The sequence below is a fragment of the Propithecus coquereli genome, unplaced genomic scaffold (genome assembly GCF_000956105.1).
Source record: "Propithecus coquereli isolate 6110/MARCELLA unplaced genomic scaffold, Pcoq_1.0 Scaffold91, whole genome shotgun sequence".
NCBI classification, from domain to species: domain Eukaryota; kingdom Metazoa; phylum Chordata; class Mammalia; order Primates; family Indriidae; genus Propithecus; species Propithecus coquereli.
Window position 1 is genome coordinate 5,949,010 of NW_012155396.1, and position 16,486 is coordinate 5,965,495.

A 16,486-nucleotide genomic window follows, 5' to 3' on the forward strand; every position below is an offset into this window, starting at 1 on the left:
TTGTAATATAAAAATGGTTTTTAAAAAATAGAAGCAAATTAAACACTCCCAAATTAGAGAACACAATGTACCATTAAAAATATTTTAAGCATATGGAGAAAATGCTCATATAAAAAGTGGAATATAAAAGTGTCTATATGGAATGATGCTGATTACGTAAGTTGCGTGTGTATAGGAAAACACTGGAAGGAAACATAAAAAAACCTTAACAGTGCTTTGGAGATCAGAGGTAATTGTATTTCTCCTTCATATGTGGAATCTCTGGGGGAGACAAAGTCTATAAATATAGTACCTGGAAACAGAGTTAGGAGGGATGGGGAGATGTAGGTCAAACGGTACAAAGCTGCAGTTATGGAGGAAGACTAAATCTAGAGATCTATAATACAGCATGAGGAATATAAGTAATAATACTGTATTACACACCGAAAATTTTCTAGGAGAGTAGGATTTTAGGTGCTTACTACACACAAGAAAAAGTAGCTATGAGATGGGAATACTAATTGGCTTGACTATAGTAATTATTTTACTATGTACATCAAAACGTCATGTTGTACACCTTAAATATATGTACAATAAAAAAAATACATAAGTTTTATTACTAACTCGTCAGAATAAAGTTAAAAATGTCATATAAAAAAGTGGAAGAGCGACGCACTGCTTCAGAAACAGGTCTTCACACAAGTCGAGACCACCACTGATTGCTCTTGCTCACTTGAATTTTGAGGTCCGCATCTACACAGACTGACTTTCCACTTGCTGAGTCTCTTAGGGCTCCACTTCTGCTCTCCATATGTACTCTGACACGTCTCAATGACATGGACTTCCGGCCATATTTCACTGTGGTGAGTGCTGCCACTCGACCCACATCACTCCCTTAGCTTTACCCGTCCCCTTTCTCACCCCACTAATCTCCCTTGAATCCATGCTGAGAAGTGCCCTCAGCACTTCTCCACTGGATTGTGACCAAAGCTTTCCATGTGGTCTCCTTGCCTTGCCCGGCCTGTCCCCGACTGCAATCACTCTCTTCACTGCAGCCTGTGTGGTCTTTCTAAGGTCTACATCTGCCCGTGCCACTCTCCTGGGCAGAAATCTGCGGTCAAGCATGGCGTGGCACACATCAGACCCCTGTTAACAAAACTCCCCCGACGCTCACAGGTCTGAGCCTCTGCACGTGCCACCCTTCTGCCTGGAACCCTCACGCTGCCTGCGCCTCCTGTCTCGCTCACTCCTGGGAGGCTGTCCTGCAGGGGGAGGTCGATTCACCTCCATCAGGAAGCCACTTTGGGGGTGGCTGAGAGTCACAAGCCTCCAGATCATGCTGTTTTTATAACGCCATAGTACTAATTGTATACTGTGAATCTGCTTTTGTATCTCTGCCTCCTCTATCCGACCGTAAGCACCTAGCAAAATAGGCCCTCAGGGTTTGTTGAATGAATGAATTAATGTTTCCACCACCCAAGACGGACTTACCTACTCACATCTTGAAAGAGATATCAACCCAAGATTTCGTCACTTCCCCTCAGTTAGCTGCTCAACTATTTTATCATCCTGTCCAGAGTCTTTCTTATCTATTAGTCAGCCAGCAAATTTATGTATTATATACCTCCTGTCATGACAATATCTCTTTGACTTTATTGTTTACTCCTGCTGAGTCTATCATACAAGTGTCACTGACATCCTTAAACGCCACGGTCATTTCAAGTACTGCAGCTTACTGAACACAGGCAGCGTGGTAGGCTCAGGAAGGTAAGGATACATCAGACCATTGCCATTGCTACTTAAAGACCACTAGCAAGAAATTCTCCAGCCTTCTGTGGACTAAAACCCTCAGTTACTTTATCTTTTCCTGGAAGGGTGTGTAATTTCTGTTGCTTATGTATCAGCTTCTCCCAACTGCCCAAATATCTTTTTTTCAAGTGTAACTCAAATTGGACACAATGATGAGTTTGATGAGAATGTAAAGCCTTATTTCCTTATCCTTTTGTGACATTCTCCCTTTAATACACCCAAGAATCATGTCTATTTTTTTCCACAACAGCCTCACAGTACTGACTTAAGTTTAGTTGATGAGCAATAAAGGCTACTTTTTGTTTTAAATGGTGTTTCCTTTGTACTCAACTACATTATTATATCTAACTCTACGAAATACCTTACGGTAATGTAGAAATATTTTTCCAGTTTGTTCCTGAAATTATATTTCGAGAGTTCAGAAGATTTTCAGTCCTACCTATTTGGTAACATGCACAATAGAAAAACAGAAAGAAAGAAAAGAGATTTCATAGTTTTATACTGTGCAAAAGGCATAAGCAAAAACACATATGAGGAAAACTCCATCCAACTCCATTGCTTAATGCAGAGTCTTTAGCTCTCTACCTGAATTCAGAAAGTACATTATAAATATACATGGTTAAATGTTCAGGGATTCTGGGCTACTGGTTTGGTGGTTCTGAAAATATTAAGCATTCTCCTTATTTATTTAGTATTACTCATGTATTTTCTTCACCCTTTGTCCTTTCTCTGGCGTTGCACCCGCACCTAGCAACCACAATGACTTCTTTTTGACCTGAGTGCCTTCTCTTCTTAATAATGGTATTTCCAGGGAAGTTTAAGAATAGGAGAGTCCTGGTGAGGTCTGGGTCCAGGGCAGCATTCTCAACTTGGTGTATGTGGAGGTGCTTCCCTGGATCTGTGAACGCCTCCAAAATGCAGGCAAACGTTTGCATTCAGGTGTGGTAAAAGGATTCGTGGCTCCAATCGTAATCTCAAAGGGAAAGGTTAAGGTCTCCAACTCTGAGGCATTCCGACATAGCACAGCAGTGAGCTGAATAAACAGCACCGGCATGACTAACTCAACCCTCTACTCGGCCACCTCCCAAGAGAATGAGAAATTCTATAATAATTGTAGATCGAACACTTTTTGTGTTAATTAAGAACATGATTTGAGGGTGTGATTTGGGGGATCCCGCATATTTGACATCTCGCAGAGGCAGTAATCTAACACTTTATCGAGGCTATCTTTTCTCTGTTTCACCAGCTTTTATCCAAGTTTAATATCCCTTCTTTGTCCTCTTCTGATAATTTTAGCTCATTTGATAACATTGGTTGAAAATCCAAACACCATGAATCACAAGTTTCTCTGTACATAAATATTATGTTACCAGCCCCAAACTCATGCCTGTCATTAACTGTTAGTAATTACATTATTTTTGCTAGAATATACTGGTATCTTCCACACTTGTGGCTTAAATAACATTACAAAAAATCATTTTAATATAAATATGTTAAAATAAAAACTGCCTTCATGTCAATATGCTACAAAAATCTATCAGAATAAATCTTAGTTCTTAACTTTCATTGCTGTCAATGGGTTAATGTTATCTTTTATAATCATTATCACACCCGAAGTATTTTCTACAGGTAAATAGGAAATGTCCTATAAATGTACCAGGAAAAAAAATGTTCTTTAAAGCTTTTCCTTAGACAAAATACCTTTTAGGAATTAAGAAGTAAGAACTAGTGAAAATCAGAAATAGCTGTCACACATACTCACCGCTGAATGGTCAGACAAAGAACCCCGAAGTGCAGACTGGACTTGTCCTGGAAGCAGAAGATTGAATTCCATTAGGAGAACAGAACAGGCAAGTAGAAACACCAAGCGCCAAGGCTACCTTTCTCCAGCTCCGTTTATTTGCAGGCACGTAGATATTGGAATCCTCCAGGACTAACAATAAAAACCACACTAGGTTGTTTTCCTAATTCCTATGAAATGAGTCAGTAGGTCAAACAATTTATCCACTCTGGAGAGAGAACAATTCCTTAAACTACACTCCCTGTTTCCAGTAACTCTATTCCCTCTCTTTGCCCCTGGATAAAAGTACTGCTAATAATCCACAGAGAGCCCACCAGGTTCTGAATGAGACACATCACAGACATTGCCAGAAAGTTAGTCTCCTCCATGGGATAGTTTCCTCTTATGAATGTTTAGGAGGAAAAAAGTCCAGTTCGGAGTAACATGTGAGTAACGTTTCTTCATTTAAAAACAGTCGGCATAACTTCTTCTCTGTTGAGACCACGGTGTCATTTATTTCTTTCATACAAGAGGATGGAGTGATACTTAAAATAAACACAGAAAAACAATAACTGTACCTCCAAAAGCTCCCCACAAACCACTTCCTTCTGTAAAACACCCTTTCTTCCTCAAAAGGTCTAGTATATTCAAAAGATTTACTGATTATTCAATTAATCCATATTCTTAAAAACCGGTCACAGTCTTTTGTGAGCCCTGTGGGTTCCATGTGCTCTGTCACATAAAGCAGAAGTTTTTAAGAGCTTGCTAGCTGTCGTTTAAATCCGTGACTCAAGGCGATGAACACTGGTTTAGCAATAATCTTCAGAAACTACCACCTACTCACCGAGTGTAACATTTCTTGTAGTTAGCGACTTTCTGCATAGGAAATCACCGGCTCCTGGCCTTGAATCCACACTGCCAAGAACTCACGTCTTCGGGCAAATATAAGGACATACATCTCTAAGTATAGGTACAGAGATCTGCCGTGACAGTTCTCCGGCAGGAGACTGGAAATACTTTTGCTTTCTGTATCGATAGTACTTTCTTTCTTTTAAAAGAGAAGGTTTCGTTTTGATCTTGAGAAATTCTGTCTGATAAAACCACCAACTGAAAACCTGCCATTATAAACGAGGGATTTCACAATGTTCATTCCAAAAAACTGTGGCTATTCATTTCTGGAAGTGATTCACTGCAAAAGAATCGTTGTTGGGGGTGGAGGGAGCGTTAATTTTTAGAAGACAGCCTGCTCTCTGACTGCAGAAACCGCAGCGATGGCAGCCACGTGCCTCCTGACTCCATCACAGTGCCCTGAATCACCATCTCTCGAGATGACACGCAATGACCAACTTCCTCTCATAACTCCCTCCGTATACAAAAACCCTTTGGTCTACGCACCCTGCGTTTCATCCTCTGCTCAGGGGGCAGTTTTCAAATCCATCTGGGAGGGCTGCAGTAGCGTTCGCCACCTGCTAACACTCGGTTACTGGTGAGTAACCAGCGTATGGATACTCACTTCCTGTGAGTATTTCTAAAAGAGCTTATGATATTTCCTTTTCAAAAAAAAGTGAGGAGGAGAGCTAGTGAGGGAGGAGGAGAAGTAACTCCAACAAGCAAAGCTAAAAGCGTGCAACGTGATCACTGTTTACCAGACACGCCTAATTTTAATTTGGTTTCTCAACCCCTGTGTAATTAAGACAGCCGAAAGAGAACAGCATCAAGAGGGGGGAAAAAAAAGACATTTCACAAATGCTTAGACCTTCAGTGTGCGTGACCAGAAAAGTAATTTTAAGATTCAAGTGAACCAATCGGAAGCTAGTTAGAGCATTAACCCTTCAAGGAAAGAGAAAGAGTTATTTTTGTTTGTCCCCAAATTTCACATACAAAAATCATCTTCCCTACCAGGTACACAGACACCAAAAACAAGAACACCATCCCCTAGACTTGTGACAAGAAAGAACTTCTCTGGATTTGTCTGTGACGGGGGCAGAAAAATACTTATTTATAAGACCTAGCAGCTGACATGGTGTTCACACCAACGCACCCTTTGAAAACCGGCCACTAGGGCTAAAATGTGACATTGTGTATTTCTCTTGGCTTTAGCCAAACCTGTTAATTTATGTCATAGAAAAGAATAGAATTTCTTGACAACTGGGCAAAATGAAAAAGAGAATTTGCTTTTATCTCAACTTAAAGGATATCAGTGGTGACAAACCTCATTTTCATAGACATCTTGCTAAAAAAACAGATTTTAGAAAGCCTGTCCTTCAGTCTCAGTCTGTTTGTGCGATTCCATCTTGGGTGGGAGTGACGGGAAGGGGGAGCTCCCGAAGGTGGGAGGAGGGAAAGACAAGCTTCTACTTAATGGGAGCTGAAGAATAAGACGAATCAACTGAATCCTCCCCGTGTTTATTACACAGCACACTTTGCAGGGTAACACTTTACACTACTGGGACCCCCAACCCTTTATATTTCATCTTTGGATACTCAAGATAAATATGAAGAATATACATAAAAGTGTAATCTGTGTTTTCTACTCCAGAAGCAAATTTTCACTAATGTGCTATGTTTTATAATCTTTTCAAAACTGACATTTTAAAAAGAAGAGTATGGAACCCATTTGTAGGATATAATCTCCAAATTGAGAATGAGTGAAAAATAGCATCTATAAGTGGGGGTAAGAATTTAATTTAAACCCACTACACTACATAATAGTCATCCCCTCTGCCCTCACCCCGGAGACCTTATCAATCTCCTCAACAGAAAGAAAAGATATATTTTGGCATAGGGTCAAAAGAACAGGAACCTTTTACATGGAGAGTGATTTTAAAAACATGCTCACAGCTCTCACAACTCCTATGCAGTTTGTTCCCGTTTCAGATACTTTACCAGTAAACGTTTCTCTTAAGTCCTGGGTGGCCAATGCAGAGGTTTTAAAAAAAAGGAAAAGTAGAGCAAAACAGTGAAAAGCTCATGAAACAGAAGCTTGGGTCAGGGAAAGCACAGAGAACACGAACCTAACAGATGCAGTAGCCACTGCAAAAAAGGCTGCTAATTTTTTGAAATTCCTGTTAATCTGGGTGTCTAATGGGGTTTACTTCTAAAGTTGAATATTCAGAATGTGATTAAACTATAGAGACTATCCAGGTCTCCGCTATGCTGTGGATACCATTCAAGTGTTACAAAGTCTGCTCTCTCCCCAGACAAAATGAAACCCTGGGACAAATGTCCTTCATGTTTAACGTTCACTCAAAGTTTTCTTTTAAACAATGGAATGGAAGGCATTCTTTCACAGCACTTTTATAGACAGGAGAGAGAGTAGCCTCACACAAGTGCACTAGACACTGGAAAGTCCAGCTTTCGAGTTCCAGTTCTTCCTTTTGCTGATTTGCTCTTGTACAGATCACCCAAAACCTTTAAGCCAGTTTAATCATCAGTGATAATGGCAAACTGACATGCAGGGCTGGCTTAGGCACCAGTAAGAGCTGCACACATGCTCACATAATCTTCACAGCAACCCTAGAAGTAAGTTCTATTGCTATCCCCACACTACAGGTAAGGAAACTGAGGCCCAGGGAGCTTAAGGACTTGCTCAGGGTTACACAATCAGTAGGTGGTGCAGCCAGGATTCAAAGCCAGTGACCTTGACCACTGCACTGCAGAGCCTGCCATTAGCATGCCTGGCAGTCACACCCAGGCTGGAGTACACAGTAAGTAAAACTTACTGAAAAGCTACAAAGACTATACGAACGTGAGGCAGATTTTTAATCATGTCACATGCAAATATATTCTCTGAAAAATTTAAAGCAAATTCATGATAACTAAGTACTGGTAACTCTAAAACTAACACATTAGTTTGTCCTCTGAAAATAGCTTTGTATAATTTGCAATCTACTTATTTGCAAAACCCATGATAATGAGTTTTAGAAGTAGAAAGGATTCAGAGATTTTGTTTCCAATCAGGGTACTTAAGTGAGGCTCACAGACACAGAGCTGAAGTTTGCACCTTCATCCTTTAACTCCCAGCCCAATGATGGGCCACTGTGTCACTGCCACACGGTGGCTATGAATGCATCTGGAACTGTAAGACACCTCTCGGATACTTTAATCTGTCAGGCATCCATTTGTTCCCGTGATGCATGTGTGTGTAATACTAATCCTCAGAAATGAGTGTCAGTTATACATTTTTTTCTCACTACAAGTTCTTCAGGCTTTAAGATGAAAAGAAAAGGATGAGAAAAAAAAAATCTTTTCTTCCCCTGTTATTTGTTTTAGAAAAGGAAAAAACAAAGCCTCTATTAAAGCTCTGCCCACGAGGAACAAAACTGAAGTTCTACCCAATTCTTTCCCTTCTCATTAAACTTGCTCATATGCAGCCTCTCTGATGTTAAATGAACTCTTCCCCGAGGCCCTACAGAACATGGCTATACAAGTAACTGCGGGGTCTGCCTAAGGGGTGGTTTAAGGGCCTCCTGAGCTTCAACAGTGAACGATGATCTGGACATTCAACTCTTCCAGGAAAAAGTAATTTCTTATCTAGGGTCTTAAAGCCATTCATGCTACTTACTCTACACTGTCAAGTTTGGCTTTATTATTAATATTTTTGCTTAGAATTTTTTAACGGTTCTATATCCTATTGGGTCGCGTCAAAATACTTGAAAATGTCTCTTCCTAAAACAAAGGCACTTATTTGTTGACAACAAAAGTTAAGAAAAGAAAGAAAGGAGACCATTCTGCTTTTAGTTCCACTTAAGAGAACGAAGCAACTACATGCAAGATTCTGGAAAATTTATGTTCCTTAAATTTGTAAGCTGGTACTGTTTTCCCAAAGATTTACTCACTGTGAAAAGTTACTTCCTGTACTGTAATCATAAAGTCAAATGTTATTTACTCCTGTCATTACCATCACAGATTTCCTGTCATAAAAACTTAAACTCAGCTGGAATATTAAATAAAACATGCAAAAAACTACAAGTAGGAAGTGACTACATGTATATATGTATTAAGTTCATATTCCAATTTCAGAAAGGGATGAATCACCCCTTCTTAGGAAAATCAGTAGTATGTTTTATTATCTTGGTGACTTATCCCACTTATGGCCCCCAAAATGAACTTTGAGGGTAAAAGGGGCTTTCTCTTTTTACGAGCTCAGCGCACAGTTTTGTGAAGGCTTTCAGGACGCCTCCCGGGGCTGCGGTGTGCCCTGGGCTGCAACACACTTGCAGAGTTCGTGGCCCAGAATTAAAATTGTGAAGATCCAAAGACACAGGGTAGATGTGCACCTTTCAAACGCATATGTACATTTTTCTTTGATGCCTGTCTACTTCTAAAAGAAAACACGCTTCCAAATTCCTAGGCTTCTGTGTGTCGGGTGGGAAAACCAGAGCCAGTGTACACATCCAATGATAGAAGAAAGTGTGGGTGAACAGATTTGTTTACAAAACAGGGCCCGGCAAAGTCTGTCTCTTGGTGCCACAGCAGGATCCGTCCAACAAAACAAACACACACACACACACACACACACACACACACGAATCTAGGGAAACGGCTCTTCCTTCTGAGGAAGGTGTAACAGTCAGTGATTACAACTGGGCAGTAAGTTACAAAGTAACAACGTGGTGTGGCTCCGGCTTGAATTTGGGAATACGCCACCACTTCCAGTTAACACGAATGCACATGTGTGTGCACACACACGTATATATAGTGCGACATTTCAACTCTCCTTCTGTGGCATGAGTCTCAAATTTGTCTCTTCAGCACTGGCTTCTCCTACCTTTAATCCTACATCTTTAAAGTAGTTCTGTCTGGATAGGGCAGTCCCTTTAAACTCTTCAGGAAACAATGAAACCAACAGATGCTACTTATTTTACTTTAACTGTATATCCATCCTACCGGCTTGAGAGTTTGGCCCCTTGACTCCCTTCTTCACTGGGCAGAGCTGGCTGGTCTGTCACCAAGTCTGGGCAGCACTTGTTTCCAGTATCTGCCACCCTCGTCCTCTCCCTTGCATTCCCACTTCCAACAAACATGTCGCTCTGTTCCTGGACCAGTATCATGCCCTTTTTAATTGGTTCACCTGCCAGTGAGCAACTACATGGTGGAAGAACACTGCAGGTGACAGAAGATTGGGTTCTAGGTTCGACTCCGCCAGATACGAACTACGTGATCCCAAGAAAGTTATGTAATTTCCTTGGGCCTTGGTGTTCTCACTGATAGCATGAAGAAAACGGCTATCAAATTTTATTAGTATTAGCTAATTCCAGATGTACACAGTCACCAGCCATAATTTTCTGAAATTTAGTTTCCTCATGTCACTGCACTGTTCAAAAACCTTCAGTGACTTTGCTATGTCTAGAGGATAAAATTTAAGCTTTTCAGCTTCTGGGTTTTTATAAAGAATTAAATAAATGTGAAAGTCTCATATAAAATGTAAGGTACCGCACAAAAGCAATAACAGCCCTAATAGGACCATTTTCGAGCTGCATACACTGTATGTGACTCGGGTTTTACGTCCATGGGCTCTAATCCTCATGACTGTGATGCAAGGTTGTCTTCTTTACCTTACAGATAAGAATCTGCAGTTCTGTGGACAGCATGCCTAAGGTTACATAACCTAGTGAAGTGTTGGGAGTGGCATCCAAGTCTACACGTGGTTGATCATAAAGCCCACTAACTCATACTGAGTCCTTTAAATACAACGTAATATTTGGTGGAGGGTGGGGACAGCTCATTACTGGAGTAATCATTATCTGAATCCCTGTAGTTACGAAGTTGCATAAGAAAGCAAAGGTCATCATAACATAAAAATATTGACGAATACACTGATCACCTAATGTTTGGTCCTCATTAACATCAACCTGTTTTTGCTCATTTTCTTGGTTGGATAATATTACAGAATAACATGTAAATCCAGTGGAGTTCACTTGTAATGTGAAGTTGCAGATTTTCATAAAGTTGATAAAAATGATCCTGGAGAACTGCTGGAGTCACACATAGTCATTGACAAATAAGGATCAAAGACAGTTTGAAGAGCTGACAGGTGAGGAAGAGAAAGCCAACAGAGGTAGCCTCTTCAAGAGAATGTGCAACAAACGATTCAGAGAGGCCCTTGGGAAAATTCAAATGCTTATACAAAAATCACCTCTTTATGATTCTGCCTTAGAAGTCACCAGCCAATCTTTGTCCTATGAAACAACATGTGGCATCCCAAATTTGTGTTATATAATGTAAAACAAACTAAGCATCAATTTTTTTTTTTTTTTACTTTTCAAGATTTACTCTCAATAAAAAAATTTTTTTTTAAATGTTACTGTTTGTTTTAAATGTTTGATTCAGTTTTAAGTCAATTCTCTTAAAGTAGTAGTTTTCTGGTACCAGTTATCTTCAGATAACAAGCACCTCCTGAAATGGTAGTAATAGAAAAGGGAAGAAGAAAAAGATTAACTGAAATGCAAATAGTAGTCAACAAAAAAAAGAACTATTAATAATTCTCCAGTCCACAAACGGAAAGGAATGTCTTAGTTTTCCTCTGATTTCAAGATTTTCAGGCTAACCTAGTCCAAAGCACCCGTTCATCAGCTCCATGCCCCATTCCCACCACTGAATCTATGGTGGCATGGAAGTGCCATTTGTACGGCATTAGGCCAGACCCTGGGCAAGTCTGACTGACCAGGCGAAATTAGACTGCAGTCTAGCAAACGCTCAGTATAAATCCTAACTACATGATCCACTCCATCCAATCTGTCTTTACCCAGTCATCTGAAGATACACATATTTTTCCAGAAGATACAGAGTCAGGAATCAAGAAGAATAGTCTTATTATAACCCACTTTTAAAACACCCCACTGTATCAAGAACCTTCCTGACATAAAACGGGTATATATCAAATGGTTTTGGTTCCTGCAAATATGCTTCAATCAAAGGTTCAGAGAAGGGCTATTCTGAGAAAGATTTAATGGGATTTGTAACATAAAACCTCAAATGCGTATTGTCTTAAAACTACGACAACTCTGGGATACAAAGTGTGGTTGCTGTAACTTTGCTTTTTCTAGTGACTATAGTTGTCTACCTCCAAGAATCTAATAAAATAAAGTTGTCTCTAGTGCCAGAAAGAAACCCAAGAAGGCATGCTCTCAGAAAATTTTAGTCTAAAGTTGGTAAATTTGGTAGGCATTCACTGTAAGTGATCAGGACATTATTAGTGAACTTTTGGCCTTACAAGACTGACGTTTGCTAAAGGGATATCTTGGCTCATTCCTAAAGAGACAGTTCTGTGATACTGTGAAATAGCCTCTCTGTGAAAAGCAAAAGGTGTTCATTAAGAAAGATCCAGACCCACGATCTACACATTATAGTTGTGATTCTTTTTCAGGTATTTGCAAAGCATACACACACTCAATAAGACACAGTGAAAAATTAATATCTCAACATATACAAGAGACTTTCTAGAATTCAGAAATCTGAAATTGGGGAATGGGGTGAGCAAAAGTGAGACAGAAAGGAAGGGGTGGCAGTTCAGCAGTGTTGAACTTTTGATTGTGATTCCAACAGATTTTTAACACAGCACTGGTTTTCCAAAAAGGATTTTGTAGCACTGACCCAAAAGGCAGCACAATGACATTGCTGGAGTGTGTATTAATCAAGGCCATTGATAACCATATTCTTTCCTTTAAAATACCCTAAACAGAAGCTGAATATGCATGCAGCTAATGCAGAGCAGTGCTGCTGTTCCATTTACAGTCCTCGGAAGCAGTGAAGCCTGTGCTTGAGACGCTCAGGGTGGAATGCTTGTTTTGGAGAGTATTCAGCGGATAGCATTTGGTTTCCTCCATTTAACCAGGTCACCCAGGCATGGAATGCACAGCTCTGCCAGACAGAAAGCGTTTTGGATGCCTGAGAAACAACAGCTTGTCCAGGCTACCGATGCAAAGAGAGGCCACCGTTTCCTTTTTCTCTGCTTTGAATGGCAGCCTTGACGTCACAACAACTAGGAACCACTGGAGGAACAAATAACAAGACCCAAGCCAAAAGCGCCCCACTCTGTCGCAGTGGCAGGGCCATTTTAATCTAGTTCTGATATCGTCTGTGGCTTCAGGGAGTCAGCATGAACAGAGACAAATGACAGAAGCTTCAACACAGAGGCAGTCTGGGCTGATAAAACAGACCTATGACCAGTGCTAACTGGAAGAAACCTGGATAAACTATCATTCCCGAATTAAACTTGCTTCTGACAGACTAGACTTCCCAGGGAATGCTTGTAGTGATTTTGCTGATGGTGCAGACATTGGCACTTTCCCTGAAGAGCTAAACCGCCTGTGTTTGAAAGCAGACGTCTTCTGAGAGGGGCTGGCGCAGAAGCATCCTGGGAAGTACAAGCAGCTCATGAAAGCAGGGAAGCTTTTGCAAGAGACCTGTCTTATGTTCTAGGGATTTTATAATTTAAGTTTAAGCAATTAAACCTGTGCATTAGCACCCAACTGCAGGTGTCTGAACAAATGGGTGAAGACTGTTCAGATGCTGGCAGGCTTAACTCACCATTATCTAAAATGAGTGGTCTGTATACGTTATCAGAGTAGTTTGAGAAGCATGATCTTTCGTGTTTCAACCTTATGTCAAAATTATAAATTATATTTAGCTATGTGAGTGTCAGATCGTCTATTTCCATTATAAATGCAATGCTAACTATACATATCCTGGGCAATATGCAGACAGGATCTCAAAGCATCATCCACTACTTTCATGGAACATAAAAGAGCTTTCTGTTGCCACGTGTTTGTCCCAAGTTCAGTCCCCCACCTTTGAAGCACTAACGACTGTCACTGAACCCAAACCCGAGTCTGAACCCACAGTGCTCATGGTCCTTTGTGAAAACTAAAGCTGGAAAACCAGAGGCTGGAAGGGTCGCCTCTGAGGTGCATGCGTGTGTGCACATGCTGGAGGTGTGTGCACACAGTGTAACATACGGAAAGGCAATGGAAACACCTGCTCTCGTGATTTCTGCACTCGTATTTGGAAAAGAAGTTCAGCAGAAGGAACAACCCTTTTGAAACACTCAGTCCCTTTTATTAGCTTTTTCTTTCTTTTCTTAATTAAATGAGCATTTCCAAAGTACTCGTTCCCTGAGGTCATCATGTCAATCTTATTTCATGAGAATAATCTGTCATGAAGATTTACTCACTTTCAAAGACCAAAGAGGGTAAAATTCTGATCCCAAACGTCTCACTTAGGTTGCCTACTACAGAATATACCCATCTGCCTTCACGGTGACCTGACCACCCACGTCCTCCACAGGTGTCTGAGACCTGTTCTAGAATCTGGTCTTTGGACTCAAATGATCTTAGATAACAAGCTCTTTGTCTTGTTTCTGCTGCTAAAAAATTTTCAGGATTCAGCAATTAAAAAATGGAGATGATAAAGCAAAAATAATTTTTAACTACCTTTTTTTGGTCAAATGGTGGTTATAATTAGGCAAAACTTATTCTAGCTCTACCCCTGTTTTTATTTTATAAGAGGTTTTTATCATATAGGAACTATAATTAAACTTCTGAACTGATTTATTAAACTTAAGGTTTCAAGAAGAGAATGATGGTATTTCTCAAACTATTAATGATTTATTTTTTATTGTTCTAAGGGATGAGAGAATGAGAGGGAAAATTTTTTTCAATCTGTATGCTGATTAGAATTTTTTAATGTTCAAATTCCTGGTTATAGACTGCAGTAAACAATTAGTCATTCATTAACAAGCAACTATTGAAAAGGCGATATTTAAAAGAAAAAATAAAACATGATGTGATTAAAACCCTACACACGTCCTCATTTCAAGGCAAACGCAATGACCATCTGGGTATTTAGAAGGTGCCAAATATCATGGGGATCTAGATTTAATTCATGTCATAAAGAAAGCACTGTCTTTAATTTGTTCACAAAAGACCTAAAACCTCATGGAAATGACGGTGAACTGCTAACATTAAAATGAGGTATTTATTTTAAAATTACTTCAGTATGTCATCAATCACAAACCTTAACAAACTCTCAATGCTCCAATGTTCTACCCCCTAATGAGAAAAGTTGTCAAGATCATGTTCAGCTTTAATAAGTTTCTGCCCTAATTTCCTCTTCTGTTTGGAAATCTTTAAAAATGAGTGGGTTCTGAAGTCCTGGCTGCTTGTAGTCAGAAGGGCCAAAGAAGAAGAGCTAAGACTCGTTCCCAGGGGGCGCAAAGACAGCTGACACATGGACGTGTCACCTGAACTGAAGGCACTGCTGCTGCTTGCTTTACTGGTGAACACTCAGAAGGACCTGAGTTCCACAGTCCTCTTTTCAAGTGACAGGAAATAGGAGATGCACCGTGCCAAGCAGCTTCCAGCACGTGTGCAGAAGCATCTGTGCTCACGAGTTAAGCCTGAGCCCACCAACTTGCCATCCAGGGCTCCCCAGCCGGGCAGGATGGTGGCTTTCCTTACAGCACATGCTCTTCTCTTGCCTCCTGAGTCTTGCATGAACAGGAGACCAAATCCCTCTTTTCAGTCTGAGGACACCGATGGGGTTTTTCCACGAATTTTCTTCAGGGACAGACAGCTATCGTAAACACCACATAAATGAGCTTTCCCTTTTCCAATTCCTCTTTTGAAAATGGTAGAGAATAAGCATATTCTAGCTCTAACAATTTGTAAAAAAACAAATTAAAAAATAAAATTTTCTCCTTCAGTTTATCACACTCAACCACAGTTATCACCCAATCCTATAACGCACACATAAGAAATTGGTTCTCAGAGACTGTCACTTGTGTTTATTAGGAAAAACTTCTATCTATATATCTATCCATCCATCCATCCTTCATCTATATGAAAAAAAACCAGCCCTAATAATGTCAATCTCCAAGGGTGACTCTGCACCAGACAGCTTCACAAAACCAAAGTCTTTGTATTTATAAAGCCACCTCTAATAGGTAGCAACAGAAGAGCTGTTACTATCCTTAGCATCTGAACACGTACAGAGTGAACGCACGCCAGGCTTTATTTAGACTGCAGTGTGTGTTCTTTTCCTTCACAGTCCCTTGTAACCCGTCAGGGCCTCCGTGTGCCTATTTACCGCCTATTTCTCCCGCTAGTCCGCAAGCTCCCTGAAGACAGGATTAAGGTCCATGTTGTTCTTGTATAAACACTGTTGGTGACAGGAGGAGGGAAAGGAAGGGGAGGGAGGGAAAGGAAGGGGAGGGAGGGCAGGGAGGAATAAGGTCAGAGAGAGGGCCAGAGGGAAGGGGACAGAAAGAATGGGGAAGAAAAAGAAGGGAAGGAAGGAGGGAAAGAAGAAAGGTAGAAACAGCCACCACACTGGTTTTAGTTAACAGGAGTGCCTTTGAATTTTCATCCGCTTTTTCATTCACAGAGTTTTAAACTCCTTATGGCTGTTATCTCATCAGATCTCACAATAACCCCAAGTGACCTTTTAACGATAAAATATTTATGGCTTAGAGGCGCAGAAATTAGGAAAGACCTGCTCTTGGGTCTTGCGCATGTTACCTGTACGTCACCCACAGCAGTGGGCAGTTCTGCCACTGACTGTTCAAGCGGGGTGTGTGTAAATTCAGGTCCTTCTTTCTCTAAGTTGACAGTTTGAGAATCGTGACTCATGTCCTGCATTTCTTCCATTTTCGTTCATTCAATGTGTCTTATAAACACACAAAGCCCAGATTTGAACTTTGGACATATTTATGTAAAGGAGAACTTGTTCTCAAGCAACTCTTCTCGTTTTTACCACCCTCATAAACATGTACCTTCTGGTAAAAGGATACTTCTCAACTAAAAAGTTCGTTCACTGATGATGAACAGGGTCACTGAGGACAGAGGACACCTCAGACTTGACTGCTGGGAAGGCAGGTTGTGTCAGTGAAGGGGGAATCTCGTGAACCCTCGGATCCTT

General features: G+C 40.5%; 1 pseudogene across 1 annotated transcript in view; it reads right to left on the reverse strand.

Moving 5' to 3' along the window:
- The window catches only part of LOC105826770, an 89,471-nt pseudogene that overhangs the window by 59,094 nt on the left and 13,891 nt on the right, over positions 1 to 16,486 (reverse strand). Inside the window, exon 2 of the transcript XR_001138326.1 lies at positions 3,551 to 3,597. The product of XR_001138326.1 is annotated as a nucleoporin p54 pseudogene (transcript). The remainder of the gene's footprint in view (positions 1 to 3,550; positions 3,598 to 16,486) is intronic.